The following is a 13,689-nucleotide window of genomic DNA, read 5'->3' on the forward strand; positions in this document are numbered from 1 at the left end:
AGCTCAGGTCATGATCTCAGCGTTGTAAGATCGAACCCCGCATCAGGCTCTGTGCTGGACCACCTCCACTCCCCCGGCCCCGCTAGCGCATGTGTGTGCACACACACTCTCTCTCTAAAAAAAGGAAGTGTTGCAGGTAAAATAGGAAAGTATGATTTGTGTCTTGCCTCATCCCCTTAAGAATATTATTCATTGCTATTCAGACTTGATGATCCTCAGAGGCATCAGGGAGAGAATACAGATATGGTCCCTTAATTGTCCCTTAATTTGTGTATGTTAGAGAATGGCCTGTCCTTATTATCTTTCATTATTTTCAGCTAACTGTCCCCACACCTTCACTTTCAAAAATCTTTCCTCTGAAATTGGTTTCCCTCCTCTTTCTTGCCTAACCTGCTTCCCAGCACTCCAGTGGCTCTTGTCCAGAAGAGGGCAAGATCACCTTTGTTACTTAGAATTCCTCTCTTTTTTGCAATTAATTATGATTCATTGGTCTTTTGATCATTTGGCTTTCTCTCCTGAATTAGAAAGCCAAAGTCCTTGATACCTTTCCAACAAAATTTATATATACTATGGGTATTTTTATTGCATTATGTGGTGTAAAAAGGGACTGACAAGAAGCTGTAAGAATGGTTAATAAGGAATTATGGCTGAATGGGAGAGACCTGTGAACAGCCAGGACTGATCATGACTGTAACTTTTTTCCATGCATTTGCCATTAGGTTTTGCTAATACTCAGACTCAGAGACTGCTATATTTGAAAGAGCCTTAGAGATTATCTGAACATGTCATCATTTTATGCTGAAGGAAACTGAGACATAGTGCAGAAATAACCACTAGAACTACTATAACTTTAAACTGTGGAGAAAACCATTCCATATACGTGGAAACTTTAAAATAAGGGGGGCTTATACGAGGATTAATCTGATCTGCCTTGCCATCCCAAGTCCTACTATTTATCTTTCCTGAACCATCCTATACCCAAAGTGATAACTCTTTCTTCCTCTTGCTAGGTTTGCCCCATCCATATGACAATGGGATCCTCTGCCCCATTTGCACTCCACTTCAATGCCAGGAATGGCGCCATTCCTTAACCGCAGTCCACTTGCTAGAGCCCTGAGAATCTGTAATCACCCTGATGCCAGGATCCTGCTTCAAAAATGTCCTATTGCTTAGAATCATAAATCAACACCCTCCTCCCTTACTCAATGAGCACAGTTTATCACCTACAGATGGTTAACAAAGCAAGTCTAGGTTACACACAAGTTGTCACACTCCAGCGATTATATTCAAACTCCTGGCCAGGCCCTCTCCTCCACAAGGACAGCCCCAAGACTGTGTTTACCCCTCATTCAGTTCCAACTCATTCTCCTCTCCCTTGGCCTCATAACTAAGGACCCTCCCCCCGAAGCTAGTAGGCATAAGCCATATAAGTACAATGGTTAAGAAAATATGTGTAAATTTTAGGTGGAGACTGGGATTCAGCCTTTGCCAAGTTTATTCTTTGTGATATTTCCCATTCTGTTTTCCTTCAGTAGCCCTCAGGCAGAAGACACCTCAGTTGCTTATACTTTAGCATCACTGGCCAGGTGTTTTTTCTTCAAGAGATATTGACATTGTGAGCCTTACTCTTTTCCTTTAGTTATGGGTTCACAGCCCTCAGTGTGCATTAGAATCATTAGAATCACCTGAACATCTTTCTACTGAAGCACAGGTCCCATCATGTTTCATTAAATCTAAATCTCAGGGTATGGAGTTGGGTATTAGCATCAGTTAAAACCTCTCTAGGGGATGCAGAATTTCAGCCAGGGTTGAGAACCGCTATCTGGTTAAAAGCTGTTTTGGGTTTGAAGCATTGTGAATACTGAGTGAGTAACATTTCTTTGGACAGGCTCTTCTGGAACCCCTAAAACTATACCACTCAAACTAGTACTACACAATCTGTTATATTCTAAATAAGTTTTGCTGAAAGATGATAAGATTTAACACAAGAGACTTTCCAATTTCTTCCTCAGGAGTTTCTGAAAGGAGAATTAAATTCACAGTTGATTTTTAGGAGGGAGCTTAAAGTATTCCACAAACTGGCCCTGAACAAAGGCAAGGAAGAACTGGTAGGTGCTTGGAACAAATAGAAGCAGCAAAAGAAATCTCAAAGGAAGGGCCAGACATCATGTCCGAAGAGAATTGGTTCATGAGTCCTATCTGGTTCAAAGGCATAAGGCAAGAACTAAGAGGAGGTTAGCCTTGGGAAGAGGATGGAGGTATAAGATGGACATTCGGGAATATGGGGTAAAATCAGTTCACTCAAAGACTCCATCTAAGGATAATGGGGGATGATGGGAATTGGGGTTCAGGAGCAAGGTGACAGTGGAGGTGCACAGCAACTGGTCTAGGTAGAGGATAGACCTTCATTTTAGGCCCCAGTGCTTTGGAGGGAATGGAGAAAACCCAGGTACCCAAGAGACTAGAACAGAAGGAGGCATGGGAACTTTTCGGCAATGGGGAGATTTCTACTTTGGAGAACAACTGAACTTAACATGTTGAGATTAATCCTAACTCCACCAATCCACAGGGGAAGGTTATTGGCACACTGATCTGTTCACCCCCAGTTGGTCCAGGAGAGGAGTCAGAATAGCCAGCAGAGAAGCTGAGGTTCATTATCCAGACTGAAATAGTATTAGGCTCAGGCAGAACCTAACTTCAAGGATATGGGTGGCCAAGGACCATACTGAGCTTGCCACAGTGTGCCAGATGGGAACTACGGCATTTTTATTTGCATATTATGTGGAGAACTAACAATGAAGGCTAGAAAACTTGAGGACACATGGGGACAAATATCTGGGCAATAGATGATTTAAAATGCCTTGGTATTATGAATGAATGAAAAACATGTTAGTGTTTAGATGGATGAAACCAGAATGTCTTTGTGACAGAGTAAGTCAGTCCCCTGTCATTGGAGATGTTTTCTTAAATCTGAAAGTCTGACTACATGCTCTCCTTTTCAAGACAGCACTAAGCAACTGCAGGATGTCCTACCATCAAACAAGGGTAAACACTGAGAAAGAAGGGAAAGGAAGACTTAAGAATTAGGAGATGAACAGAAGAAAGTCCCAGGATGACAGTTGCGTAGCAGACCTAGTGCGACAGCAGTCCATGCTGCAGGAGGATGGAGAGCTCTGAAAGGTGGTCTGCAGGAAAAAAGAAGTGGGGTGGGGCTCAGCAGAATGGAATACTATCAGATCAGGTGTCATGTTTGAAAAGTTTTTTAGTGTATGGAGTCAGCATTTAAATAGTCATAATGATTACTTTTTTAACCATTATCTGTGATAAAACTAAATTACGAAGATGGTGTTGGGAGGAGGTAGAGGGTGTATTAGGGCACTAAACTCATCTACAATAACAGAAAGTCAGGAGTTATTTTTAAGATGGAGAAATTAAGAAATACACACTATCAGAGTATTTACAAAAATGAAGATGACTACCAGAAAAAAAACACTAAAAAGAGTAAAATGGTTCCTTTTGGCAGTATGCAGCTATGGGGTAGAGGACAGCTATTCTTCATCTAGATTATGTCAGTATATTTCATTTTTGTTTTAACTGAATGCATGGATTTCTTTAGTAAAAACAAAATTTAATAATAGTAACTTAAAGATACAAAAGCAGAAGAGATGAATCTTGAGGAGAAAATTTTGACGGTCAGCTACCCTGATGCCCATGTTTCTAGGTCCTCTCTCCTTTTTCTTAAGCACGTGGGCTGGAGAGGTTGAGGGGTAGAGGTGATAACACAAACTGTGCAAGGAGCACAGAAATCAGGAGTAGAACAGAATCTCGCTCTAGTTCACCTCACTGCTCATTCTGAAATCCGAGTCTGGTAGTCCAGGCAGTGTGGAAGGCCGACCCTAACACTCTGCGCATGTGGCTGGAAGGAGTTACAAAGAAATGCCCATGGGTGTTTGGGTCATTTGGCCATGGCCCAGCTCTAGCATCATGAGGTTGATTTTAATGGCCTATTGATAATTTAAGAGAGCAGCCTTTGTTCTCAAAGTGGTGCCTGTGTGGGTTTGGTATCTTTGCTTCCACGGAGACTTGAATCCAATAACCTTAGCCATGTACGGGTCATTGGTCACCCCATGGCATTGCCAGGGACTTAAGTACCCAGGCTTTGGATCAGACAAACCTGCATTCAAGTCCTGGCTCTGTCACTAACTAGCTATGTGGCCTTGGGCATTTTACCTAATCTCTATAAACCTAGTTTCCTCAACCATTAAATGATGATGGCAACCATATCTATCTCACCAAGATTTGGGGAAGAAAAAAATAAGATAATTCATGTCAAGTGCTCAGTGCAGTGCTCCATAAATCTTAGCCATAGGTACTAGCTTTCCTATGATTCCAATCCCTTGTTCTTCCTGGTGTCTGTCTAGTTAAATGGCCCTGACCAGGCAGGGCACTCTTCCAGCTTCCTAGAATGGTACAGAGCACACTGCCCCTATTCAGTACATGCTAATTATGTGATGACCAGCAAGATGACATGGCCAATAGTCTCTTCTCTGGCAGTGAGGCACTCTCATGGAAAAATCTATCTCCCTCTGCATAAATGTGGTGCTGAACAACATAGCATTTCCAGAAGCCATCCCTGACCCCTGACACTTGCACAGGGAACAGGAATGCTGATTTCTCTGAATTTGTTAGCCGTGAAAATACTCTGGCCTGATGAGGCTGATATGCATGCTACATGAGAAAGAAAAGCCCATGTTGGCTTTGGGAGTGTCAATGATATTATGCCCCATGTTCTTCACAAAAGGAAAGAGAACAAAGAGAGGAACAAGCTGCCTTCTGAGTTGCAGAATATCTGAAACATTCTCCAAGGAAAGGGAAAGGAATGCTCATTATAGTCATTCAATGCACAGCCTCACCTCTCCAGAATGTCACAAATGCATACATTAACTCCGTATACATTCCTCTCAGTCAAAAAAGACAGTGATTTGCCTTGAAACCCTGGAGATCCTGACTTTTCATCTGTCTCTGTAACTCCTCATTTCTCCTGTCCAGGTTCTTCAAGCCTTCCCCTGATCACTATAGGTTTTCCCTAACTGTTCTAAGCTTCTGTGAACATGCAGTTCTGGAATGGCCCAGCAGCCTTCTTAGTCACAGTGGGGCAGGCTGTCCTACTTCTCCCTTTTCTCCCTACTCAGGCAGCCATCTTTGGAACAGGAGTGTCACCAAAGCTCCTCCCACCTGCTGGCCCCTATTAGAAGCAAAGCTTATGTATTTTTTTTTTTAGGCTTCCACAGTCTCAGAACATTCCAACAGCAGATTTGTGTGTGTGTGTGTGTGTGTGTGTAGGACACTACTCTTTGAAAGGTTTTATATCATTTTATCCCTTTTGTAAATTAAGTGTCTGCAGCTGGATAGCTACAATTTCTCCAGCTTTCTGGTGTCACTCATTCTTTTTATATTAAACTAGAAATGCCCCAACCCCCATTCCATTTACTCTGAAAGCCCAGGACATCACACCAATATTCTTCTTGTCAGGAGGGGTTTACGTTTCTCTCAGTGTACTTGGGAGGCTTTCTCTTCTTTGTGTCTTTGGATTTCTTCTGCTGAATTCTTGATTCTTAATCTCATGTCACTCCTATAATTGCTGTCCCCTTTTATACCACTCTGTCCCATGTAAGGCAACACCTTTCTTCCTTCATTCTCTATAATCGTCATGAATTCTCTGTGTGTATCAAATTCTACCAAAATTTGGAAGCAACCTAAAATCTTTACAACAAACACTTACGAAAGGCTTGACTGTACTAAAATTATTTTTTACCTTTTTAGAGACCCTTTCTCTCTCTAGGCAGTCCATGGCCCAAATACAGTCCATGGACATATTTTGTTTGGACAGCACAGAAATAAGATAAATTTTTAATTCATTTCCAATATTTTAAAAGGAGGAGCTTTTTCAGATTTCTGCCTTTCCTTGGAAGACTGGGAGACCTAAGGGTGTTGGAGCCCCACCTAAGCATGGTGACGACCTGCTGGAGCTGAGTACCAGCCAGGCCCAGGACTTGCCCCCTACCAAACCATTACTCCTCACACACCATCTCACCTAGCTCTGTACCAGCATGGGCCCTGAGGGTGGGGTGCCTCTAAATTTCTCTCTCTACTTTTCTTCTTTTTCCAGAGGCCCAATTTCTTTCTCTGGCAAACAACTCTAGTATTCCTATCTTCTGTCTTGCAGAGCATTTAATTCTCTTTGAGGCCACCCTGATCACCTAAACCAGCACCAGTCACCCCATCCTTTCACAACCAAAAAGACCTAGTGAGATCTTCAAGATGTTTTCCTCAATAGAATTTAGCCACCTTGATATGAATTGTGCCATTCCTATAGAGGGCAGAAGTACCTGTGGTCATTTGATTTAGGAATTGCTCCCAAATCATATGATTAATTAGTGGCCAAGGCCAAGGTTCAAATTCAATCCTCCTGATTCCCAGCCTAATACCTCCTTGTATAGCCACTAATGCACCTTGATGCAGTGCATAACCTGGGAGAGCTTTATTGTGCAAGGCAGATTTAGAGAGGAAGTAGAGAAGGAAACATCTCTGCCAGCTGGTGTTCATGGGCATTTATCAGACTGTGAATCTTTTCCCTTCAATAAGGAAGTAGGCAATCTGCCACTCTTCCTTTCTACACAGTTTTGGATTTCTTTGGTGACTTTTTAAATCAGAACATTCAAGCTGCCAAAGAACTCTAGAGACCACCTAGCCCAACAGCCCAATTTTATAAATGAGGAAATTGAGGTCACTAGCCCTTTTGAGCTGCTTTACTGTCCTTTTTAAGCAGAACACGCTCATTTTGCCTATACACAAATTGCTAGACAAAGTACAATGGGTATTTTGTCATAAATCTTTAGTAGAGAATTTCCAAGATGGATTTGAATAATGATAGAAAACACAGCAAAACAGCTTAGGTGACAATAACAATAAGACACACTAGAAACAATTTTATTGTTTAGTGAACTGTGGAGAAAGCACTTTTACATCTCTTAAAAGTGTTGTCTGGCATTAACTTATTAATCCTCAAAGTAGTGCAAAAATCTTATTCAGAAACACCTACTTTCCTAAAGCCACTGAATGCCAAGAAAAATAAAGTAGTATCAGTGTGAACATCTAGATTTGAAAAGTAGCTAAGGAGATTAGCAAAAGACAGCATAGATGGGTTTACCACACATGGTGGTGGAACAGATGAGTGAAGCAGAGGAAGACACCAAGGATCTAGTCTCAGCCTACACCCACTGTGAGGTGGAGTCATTCTGGGCCCAGATCTCTTGAGGACACCAAGCAGAGCTTCTCACATTAGCTGTGATGGAGGACAGTTGTCAAACACCCCACACTAGGCTTTTCAGATTTAGCAAATAAAAATATAGGTCACCTGGAGTATCTGGGTGCTCAGTCAGTTAAGCATCAGACTCTTGATTTTGGCCCAGGTCATGACCTCAGGGTCGCAAGATCAAGCCCCACATTAGGTTCCCCTCTGAGCATAGAGTCCACTTGAGATTCTCTCTTTTCCTCTCCCTCTGCCCCTCCCCTTGCTCGCACTCTCTCTTTCAAATAAATAAATAAATCTTTAAGAAAAGTACAGGACACCCAATTAAACTTGAATTTTAATAGATAAACCTGAGATAATTTTTAGTAGAAATATGTCTCTAAAAATTCTTGGGACATAGTTCTATTAAAATATTATTCATTGTAGTCTACAATGCAAATTTAACTGGGCATCCTGAATTTTATGTGATAACCCCATTCCCATCCCCAGTCCATCATGGAACAATACCCAAAGAGATGAAATGACTATACATGTCCAGAAATAGCTTGCCCCTGTGTGACTCCCCATTGAGTAGGACAACTGGTCTATACCCTCTTTATTGAGATGTATCCATGGGTCATACGGTTGGGTGTCAGAGCTAAGTCAAACCGCTATAAACATTTCTAAGCACTTACTCTTGATTTCTATACTTACACACCCTGGACCAGGAACAAATACTTTGTGTACTGTCATTTGTGGAGCAAGCTTTGAGTAACCCTGGGCAGGAAAAGTGGAAGCTTCATCTGCTTCTAGCTCTACCTCTTGCCAGGTGAGCAAGTCCACTTAGGGCATGAGTCTTCCACAGTCGCTGATGGTCTCTAAAATGGCAATGACAGGAATTGTGCCTAATGCTGGCTTTGTGCCATGTACAGATTCAAGTGCCCCATGTATTTGAGATAACAGCAATGGAAAAATGCCTCCACATCCCACAAAATACCAAAAAGAGAGAGAGCTGAAAATTTAAATATTTGATTTTATCAAGAAACATCAAAGTTTAATTACAAGACAATTCAGAACTTGTTAGACTCTCTTATACCTATCATACTATTTAGAAATGCTTTCACACTGAAGGCTACATGAGGATGGGGTACTGGATGAGTACCTTAATCTTTGAGAGAGTAGTGATTCTAAAGATTTTAAACTATCCCTGATTATGGGGTTTTTTGCTTACTTTATGTGATTGCTGTAAGATTCAAAAAATTATGTGAAATGCTAAATGACTCATCAGTGTCTATTTTCTGTAAGCAAAATGTTAGCGTACTTAAAATTTGTCTTTTAAAAGAAAAATGTCAATTTTTGCCACTTGACCTGGTAAATTTTGTATATGTATATGTGTATACACAAACATATACCTACACATATAAAATTTCCAGAGCTGAAGAGACTATAGACACATGTACACTTAAACAACTTTCTTTTCTTTTTTTTTAAGATTTTATTTATTTATTTGAGAGAGAGAACACAAGCACGGGGAGCAGCAGAGGGAGAAGGAGAAGCAGACTCCCTGCTAAGGGGCTAGATCCCAGGACCCTGGGATCATGACCTGAGCTGAAGGCAGACGCTTAACCGACTGAGCCACCGAGGCACCCTCACTTATACAACTTTCTTAACCCTAGATCTCACTTCTCTTCTGTCTGCCAATCAAAATTTGCTCCCCGGAAGGGATCTATTAATATTTTTTTGTCCGGGTGTCCAGATTCTATTAGGTGAACTTGGTGGGAATATTTGGATGTTTGTCCTAAGGTTGGGACAACAAAGATTGATCTTATTTGTGTTGTCTAAAGATGGATAACATAAGGGAGAAATCAAAATTGTAACCCAGGGGGCAACAGAGTAAGTCAAACAAGGCAAAGGCTTAAGGGAAGCAGCAAAGTTAACCAACTCTTAGAAAAAACAGCATAAGGGTCAGTTCAGGAAGTTCAGGACTTGTGAAAGACTGTCTGAAAGAGAGCGCCTGTTCTGTGGCTACATGCATAGAATGGGAAGGCAGGCACAACAGCTTCAGGGAACATATTCTGCTGGATATGAGGTATGAATGATTGAGAGTGTATTGAGATAACTTCTTTAAATGAATCCAGGTGCTTTTTCTTTGGTATTTCTTCATACAAAACCTTCCCTTTATTCACCAGAGACATCCATTACTTTGGGGGGAAGATTGATATAATTGTAATAGAAATTCAAAGAGAGTTGGTGCTCAGATTTTGAGTCCCAAGAGAGGTTCTTGATGCCTACTTCACAGGCAATAATTATGAAAGCCAAAGCTTGATGCTTTATATATTAAAGGGAAAGAGAAATATTTTGTAAATCAAAAAGCAAAACCTTAATGGAGCTGAGCACAAAATACATCCACCAACAAAAGACTGAAAAAAGAATAGAGGTGGCATCAGTTTCCTATCACTAGATGGACTGGGTTATTGAGGATCTCTCTCCTGCTAAAAGCATATAAAAATGTTATATACATTTTTAAAAAAATTAATATCTAGCTGAACTTGATAAAAAGAAAATGTACTTTTCAACATTCAGAAACCAAGATGGAACTTAAAATAAGACAGGTATCAAAAATAAAATGTGGGGTGCCTGGGTGCCTCAGTCAGTTAAGCATTTGCCTTCAGATCAGGTCATGATCCCAGGGTCCTGGGATCGAGCCCCACGTCGGGCTCCTTGCTCAGCGGGGAGCCTGCTTCTCCCTCTGCCTCTGCCCCCCCCCCCCCCCGCTTGTGCTCTCTCTCTCAAATGAATAAATAAAATCTTTAAAAAAAAAGTACCAGACAATTAAGAAGAGAATTTTATTCAGGCTATTGTGATAAGGATAAGATTCATTAATGGGAAACATCTCAAAAAAAAAAAAAAAAAAAAAGGAAAAACATCCAGAGATTTATAGTGGCATGTAAACAAAGTTATTGCTAAGTGTTATGGGGTTCATGGGAAGGGTGGATTCTGCTCTAATCTGAGTCGCTGAGGCAAGATAGAGGGGGGTTTTATCTTGAAATATGCCAACAGCTACTGCTAGTCTTTTGTGGCTGGCTGGTTAGAGTTAACCTTTCTCTCAGAACATAAAAGGGTTGGGAGGGTTTCTCAACTGTAATTATTTTCTGGGAGCGCAGGGCTGAGGTAAAGTTCAACCTTGTCAGCACTCCCTTTCCAAACAACTCAGAGGCAATCAGAAACCTTCTGATTGCGTGAAGTAGGGTCTAACAAACAGTCTCTGGCTGTTGGCATTGTTCCTGCAAATCAGTTGAAATAGCTGTTTAGAGGTGGTAGCAAAGGTCAGTTGTTTTAGAGTCCTGCTGATCAGGAATCTTAAAAGAGGGATGTCCACAATGGAAAGGGGAAATATTATCATAAAAGGTTATTTCAAAGTGAAACCTAGGAGTTCAACCCTGAGGGTAACTGGTATAGTGGATTCCAAGAAGTCAGTGGAGAAAAATCTTTCAGCAACACCCACTCACTGAGTTTCTTCACTCTCTCAAGCTAGGAGGTCCATGCTCTCAGTGACCATGTCCACAGTGTTGGCTCCCTCTCACATAAGGGCCTGCATGCCTCAAAAGTTTCACAGCACTTCCTTTGTGGCTAAGACAGTTACTTGTTCAAGGGGACATCCAGCCCATTCATGGTCTGCTACGAGAGTGAGGTTCCTATCAAGTTCTCGGGCTTTAGTTCACAGGGACTCTTCAGATGTTAGGGAAAAAGGCCAGCCTCAAGACAACCTAGAGTCTCAAGAGGGATCTGAGTCATGTTTTAGTCTTTGTCCTCTGTGACACAGGGTCTGGCAGGAGGGAGAGAAATTAGAAATGTAATCTTGGAGAATTTACTGAAGGAAACTGAAAGAATTGAAAATGTGGTAAGGATTAACAATGTGAGCAATTTGCATGCAGTCTAATTTGCACATAGATGCCAAAATTTGTTTTTCCGTGGTGAGGAAGGGGCACAAATTTTTATTAGACAAGATAACAAGACAGAGTTTACATATCTATTAGTTACCATAATTTTTAAAGGGTTGTAAAAAATACTCAGAGAATGAACAGAGTTAGAATTTGACAACCCAAAAGACTGTGCTATAAACAATGCTATAAATGAAAACTTTCTGTTGAAATACAAATTTCTCTCCATAGCCACCCCTCTTTTAATCAAAAATAATGTCAAAAAAAGATTATTCTTGATCACAAAATAAGACTAGTTTCATTTCATTTGGCTTCACTATTTACATAGGTGCATCAAAAATAATAATTTACAATATAGACCTTCTTAAGTTGGTATTGCTGGAAATGTTCATAAAGGAATCCCAAATTGAAAATTTAAATGCCCTTTGAGATTAGGAAATCAAGTCATGTGCAGATTTCACTTTGGATACCTATAAATTGGGGTAAATACCCCTCTTCTTGAAGTTCCCCAAATGTCCTAAGATTCCTGAGCCTTCAAGGAAATGGCCTAACTTACTCATCCATAAATCAAGAAATCTGTGAGTCAGGTAACCAGTCCAGTTTTTCCAAGGGAGGATTTATAAGCATTGATCCCATAGTGTCAATTTTAGTTCCTAAGTAATTGGTCATATCTGGTTAAAGGAGCATGATTCTCAACTATGATATTTCAGGCAAGGCCTTGGTGGAAAAACCAAGATTTCCAATACTTGCCAACAAGGAGAGCAGATTTCTGCAGAACTTATGCAAATAACTATATTAACCATGAAAAAAACACTGAATAAGAGCTCCCAAATTCTGAAGGTATCAATCAGGGAGGAAAATATAACATTTATAAATATTTCTGTCAGTTTACAAAAGGATAGTCTACTGAATTGTTATAAATTATAGATAACTTAAAAGATCGAAAGGATTCCTTATATATCCAGAAAATTAAACATTAACACATGAATAATATTCCAAACAAACCCGCAGTCATCCTTCATCACTTCATTGATGTAAATTAATTCTTGTTTTGCTTGATCTTGGGTTAGCAATCTTGTGAACCCACTTGCTTCTTGACTGAAGTTCTAGAAATCCTGACTCAGTCCACTGGTATGGTCCCAAAGTTGTTTAAGGGAGAGGATATCACCAGAAGCCTGGACTAAGAAGTATCTGACATAGTCTTTGTCCACAGAGCTCTGACAAAGTCCTTTTTCGCTGAAGATGAAGCCTTCTGGCCTGAGCTGGTTGTAATTTGCTTTCAGGGAAGTGTCAGAATAAAACAAAAAACTGCCTACCGATGACAAGAGATGTAAAATAGTTGTGCTTATTACCAATAATTTTCAAATGTGGAAGATCTGATGAGTGTTCATTTCAAGAATAATGCATCTGGCAAGGAAAATTGGAGGTTTCTGTGGCATGCAAAATAAGATAACAAAATCAATAAAAAAATTTTGGACAGATGATTAACCTTATTTCTACAGAGGAGTGACTATTACATCTAATTTATAAAAATGGATGAATGTAATCTTTTACAGAGAAAAACAGGTTCAGAGGTAACATACAATAATCCTGAGAAATAATGTACAATGAATATACCAAGTGGATATACCAAAAACTATAATTAGCATATACCAAGAATTGCAAGTAAAGAGATTTTGTAAGTCTGGAGTGATTCCTAAGTATCCTTATATTAAGGTAAGTTCATGAACTCCAATTGAAAACTGCTGGCCTGGAAGACACTAGATTCAAATTAATGAAGTAAAATTGAAATCAAGTTAACATCTTTACAAACAACTAAAATGATGACTCATTGCATTGTTGTCTGTTGTTAGAGAAAGCAGCACTAGAGCTCTGATGAAGGGAAACATATCATGAACAGTGAAGGCAAATCAGTGATGGACAAATCTCTAGGAGATTTCCACACAGCATACAATTCCTGAAATATTCATATTAGCAACATTTTTTTTCCATACAAATTTAACCTAGGGAGGGCTAAACATCTCTCCTGATTTGACAACGTTTCCCATGCAACTCATCCATAGTAGAATATCAAATAAGCTTAATTATTTCTAGCATGGAAATAATTTTTTTTATAAGGTGGAAGAACAAATCCTTTGTGATTTTCCAAGGACCTTCTGGGAACTATCAAAGTCAGTTTTGTTTTTTTTTTTTAAAGATTTTATTTATTTATTTGACAGAGAGAGACAGCTAGAGAGGGAACACAAGCAGCGGGAGTGGGAGAGGGAGAAGCAGGCTTCCCGCTGAACAGCGAGCCTGATGTGGGACTCGATCCCAGGATCGCCGTCATGATCCGAGCCCAAGGCAGACGCTTAACAACTGAGCCACCCAGGCGCCCTCAAAGACAGTGTTAGGTCCAAAAAATGTTAGTTAGAATTCAATTTTGGTAAGGCAAAATATCAAGATTGTCAGCATATT

At 40.2% G+C, this 13,689-nt stretch overlaps 1 protein-coding gene across 2 annotated transcripts in view; it reads right to left on the minus strand.

Annotated features, from left to right (window-relative positions):
• Window positions 1-13,689, minus strand: part of PLAAT1 (phospholipase A and acyltransferase 1) — a 199,930-nt gene that overhangs the window by 107,040 nt on the left and 79,201 nt on the right. The window contains exon 4 of one of the 2 annotated variants that reach the window (XR_004299809.1): window positions 11,223-12,662. The exons of the other annotated variant lie outside the window; for it this stretch is intronic. The gene's annotated coding sequence lies outside the window, so the exon portion shown is untranslated. Of the gene's footprint in view, window positions 1-11,222; window positions 12,663-13,689 lie in introns of those variants that run through there. 2 annotated transcript variants of the gene reach the window in all.

Source organism: Phoca vitulina, unplaced genomic scaffold, assembly GCF_004348235.1.
Source record: "Phoca vitulina isolate PV1807 unplaced genomic scaffold, GSC_HSeal_1.0 scaffold8, whole genome shotgun sequence".
NCBI lineage: Eukaryota > Metazoa > Chordata > Mammalia > Carnivora > Phocidae > Phoca > Phoca vitulina.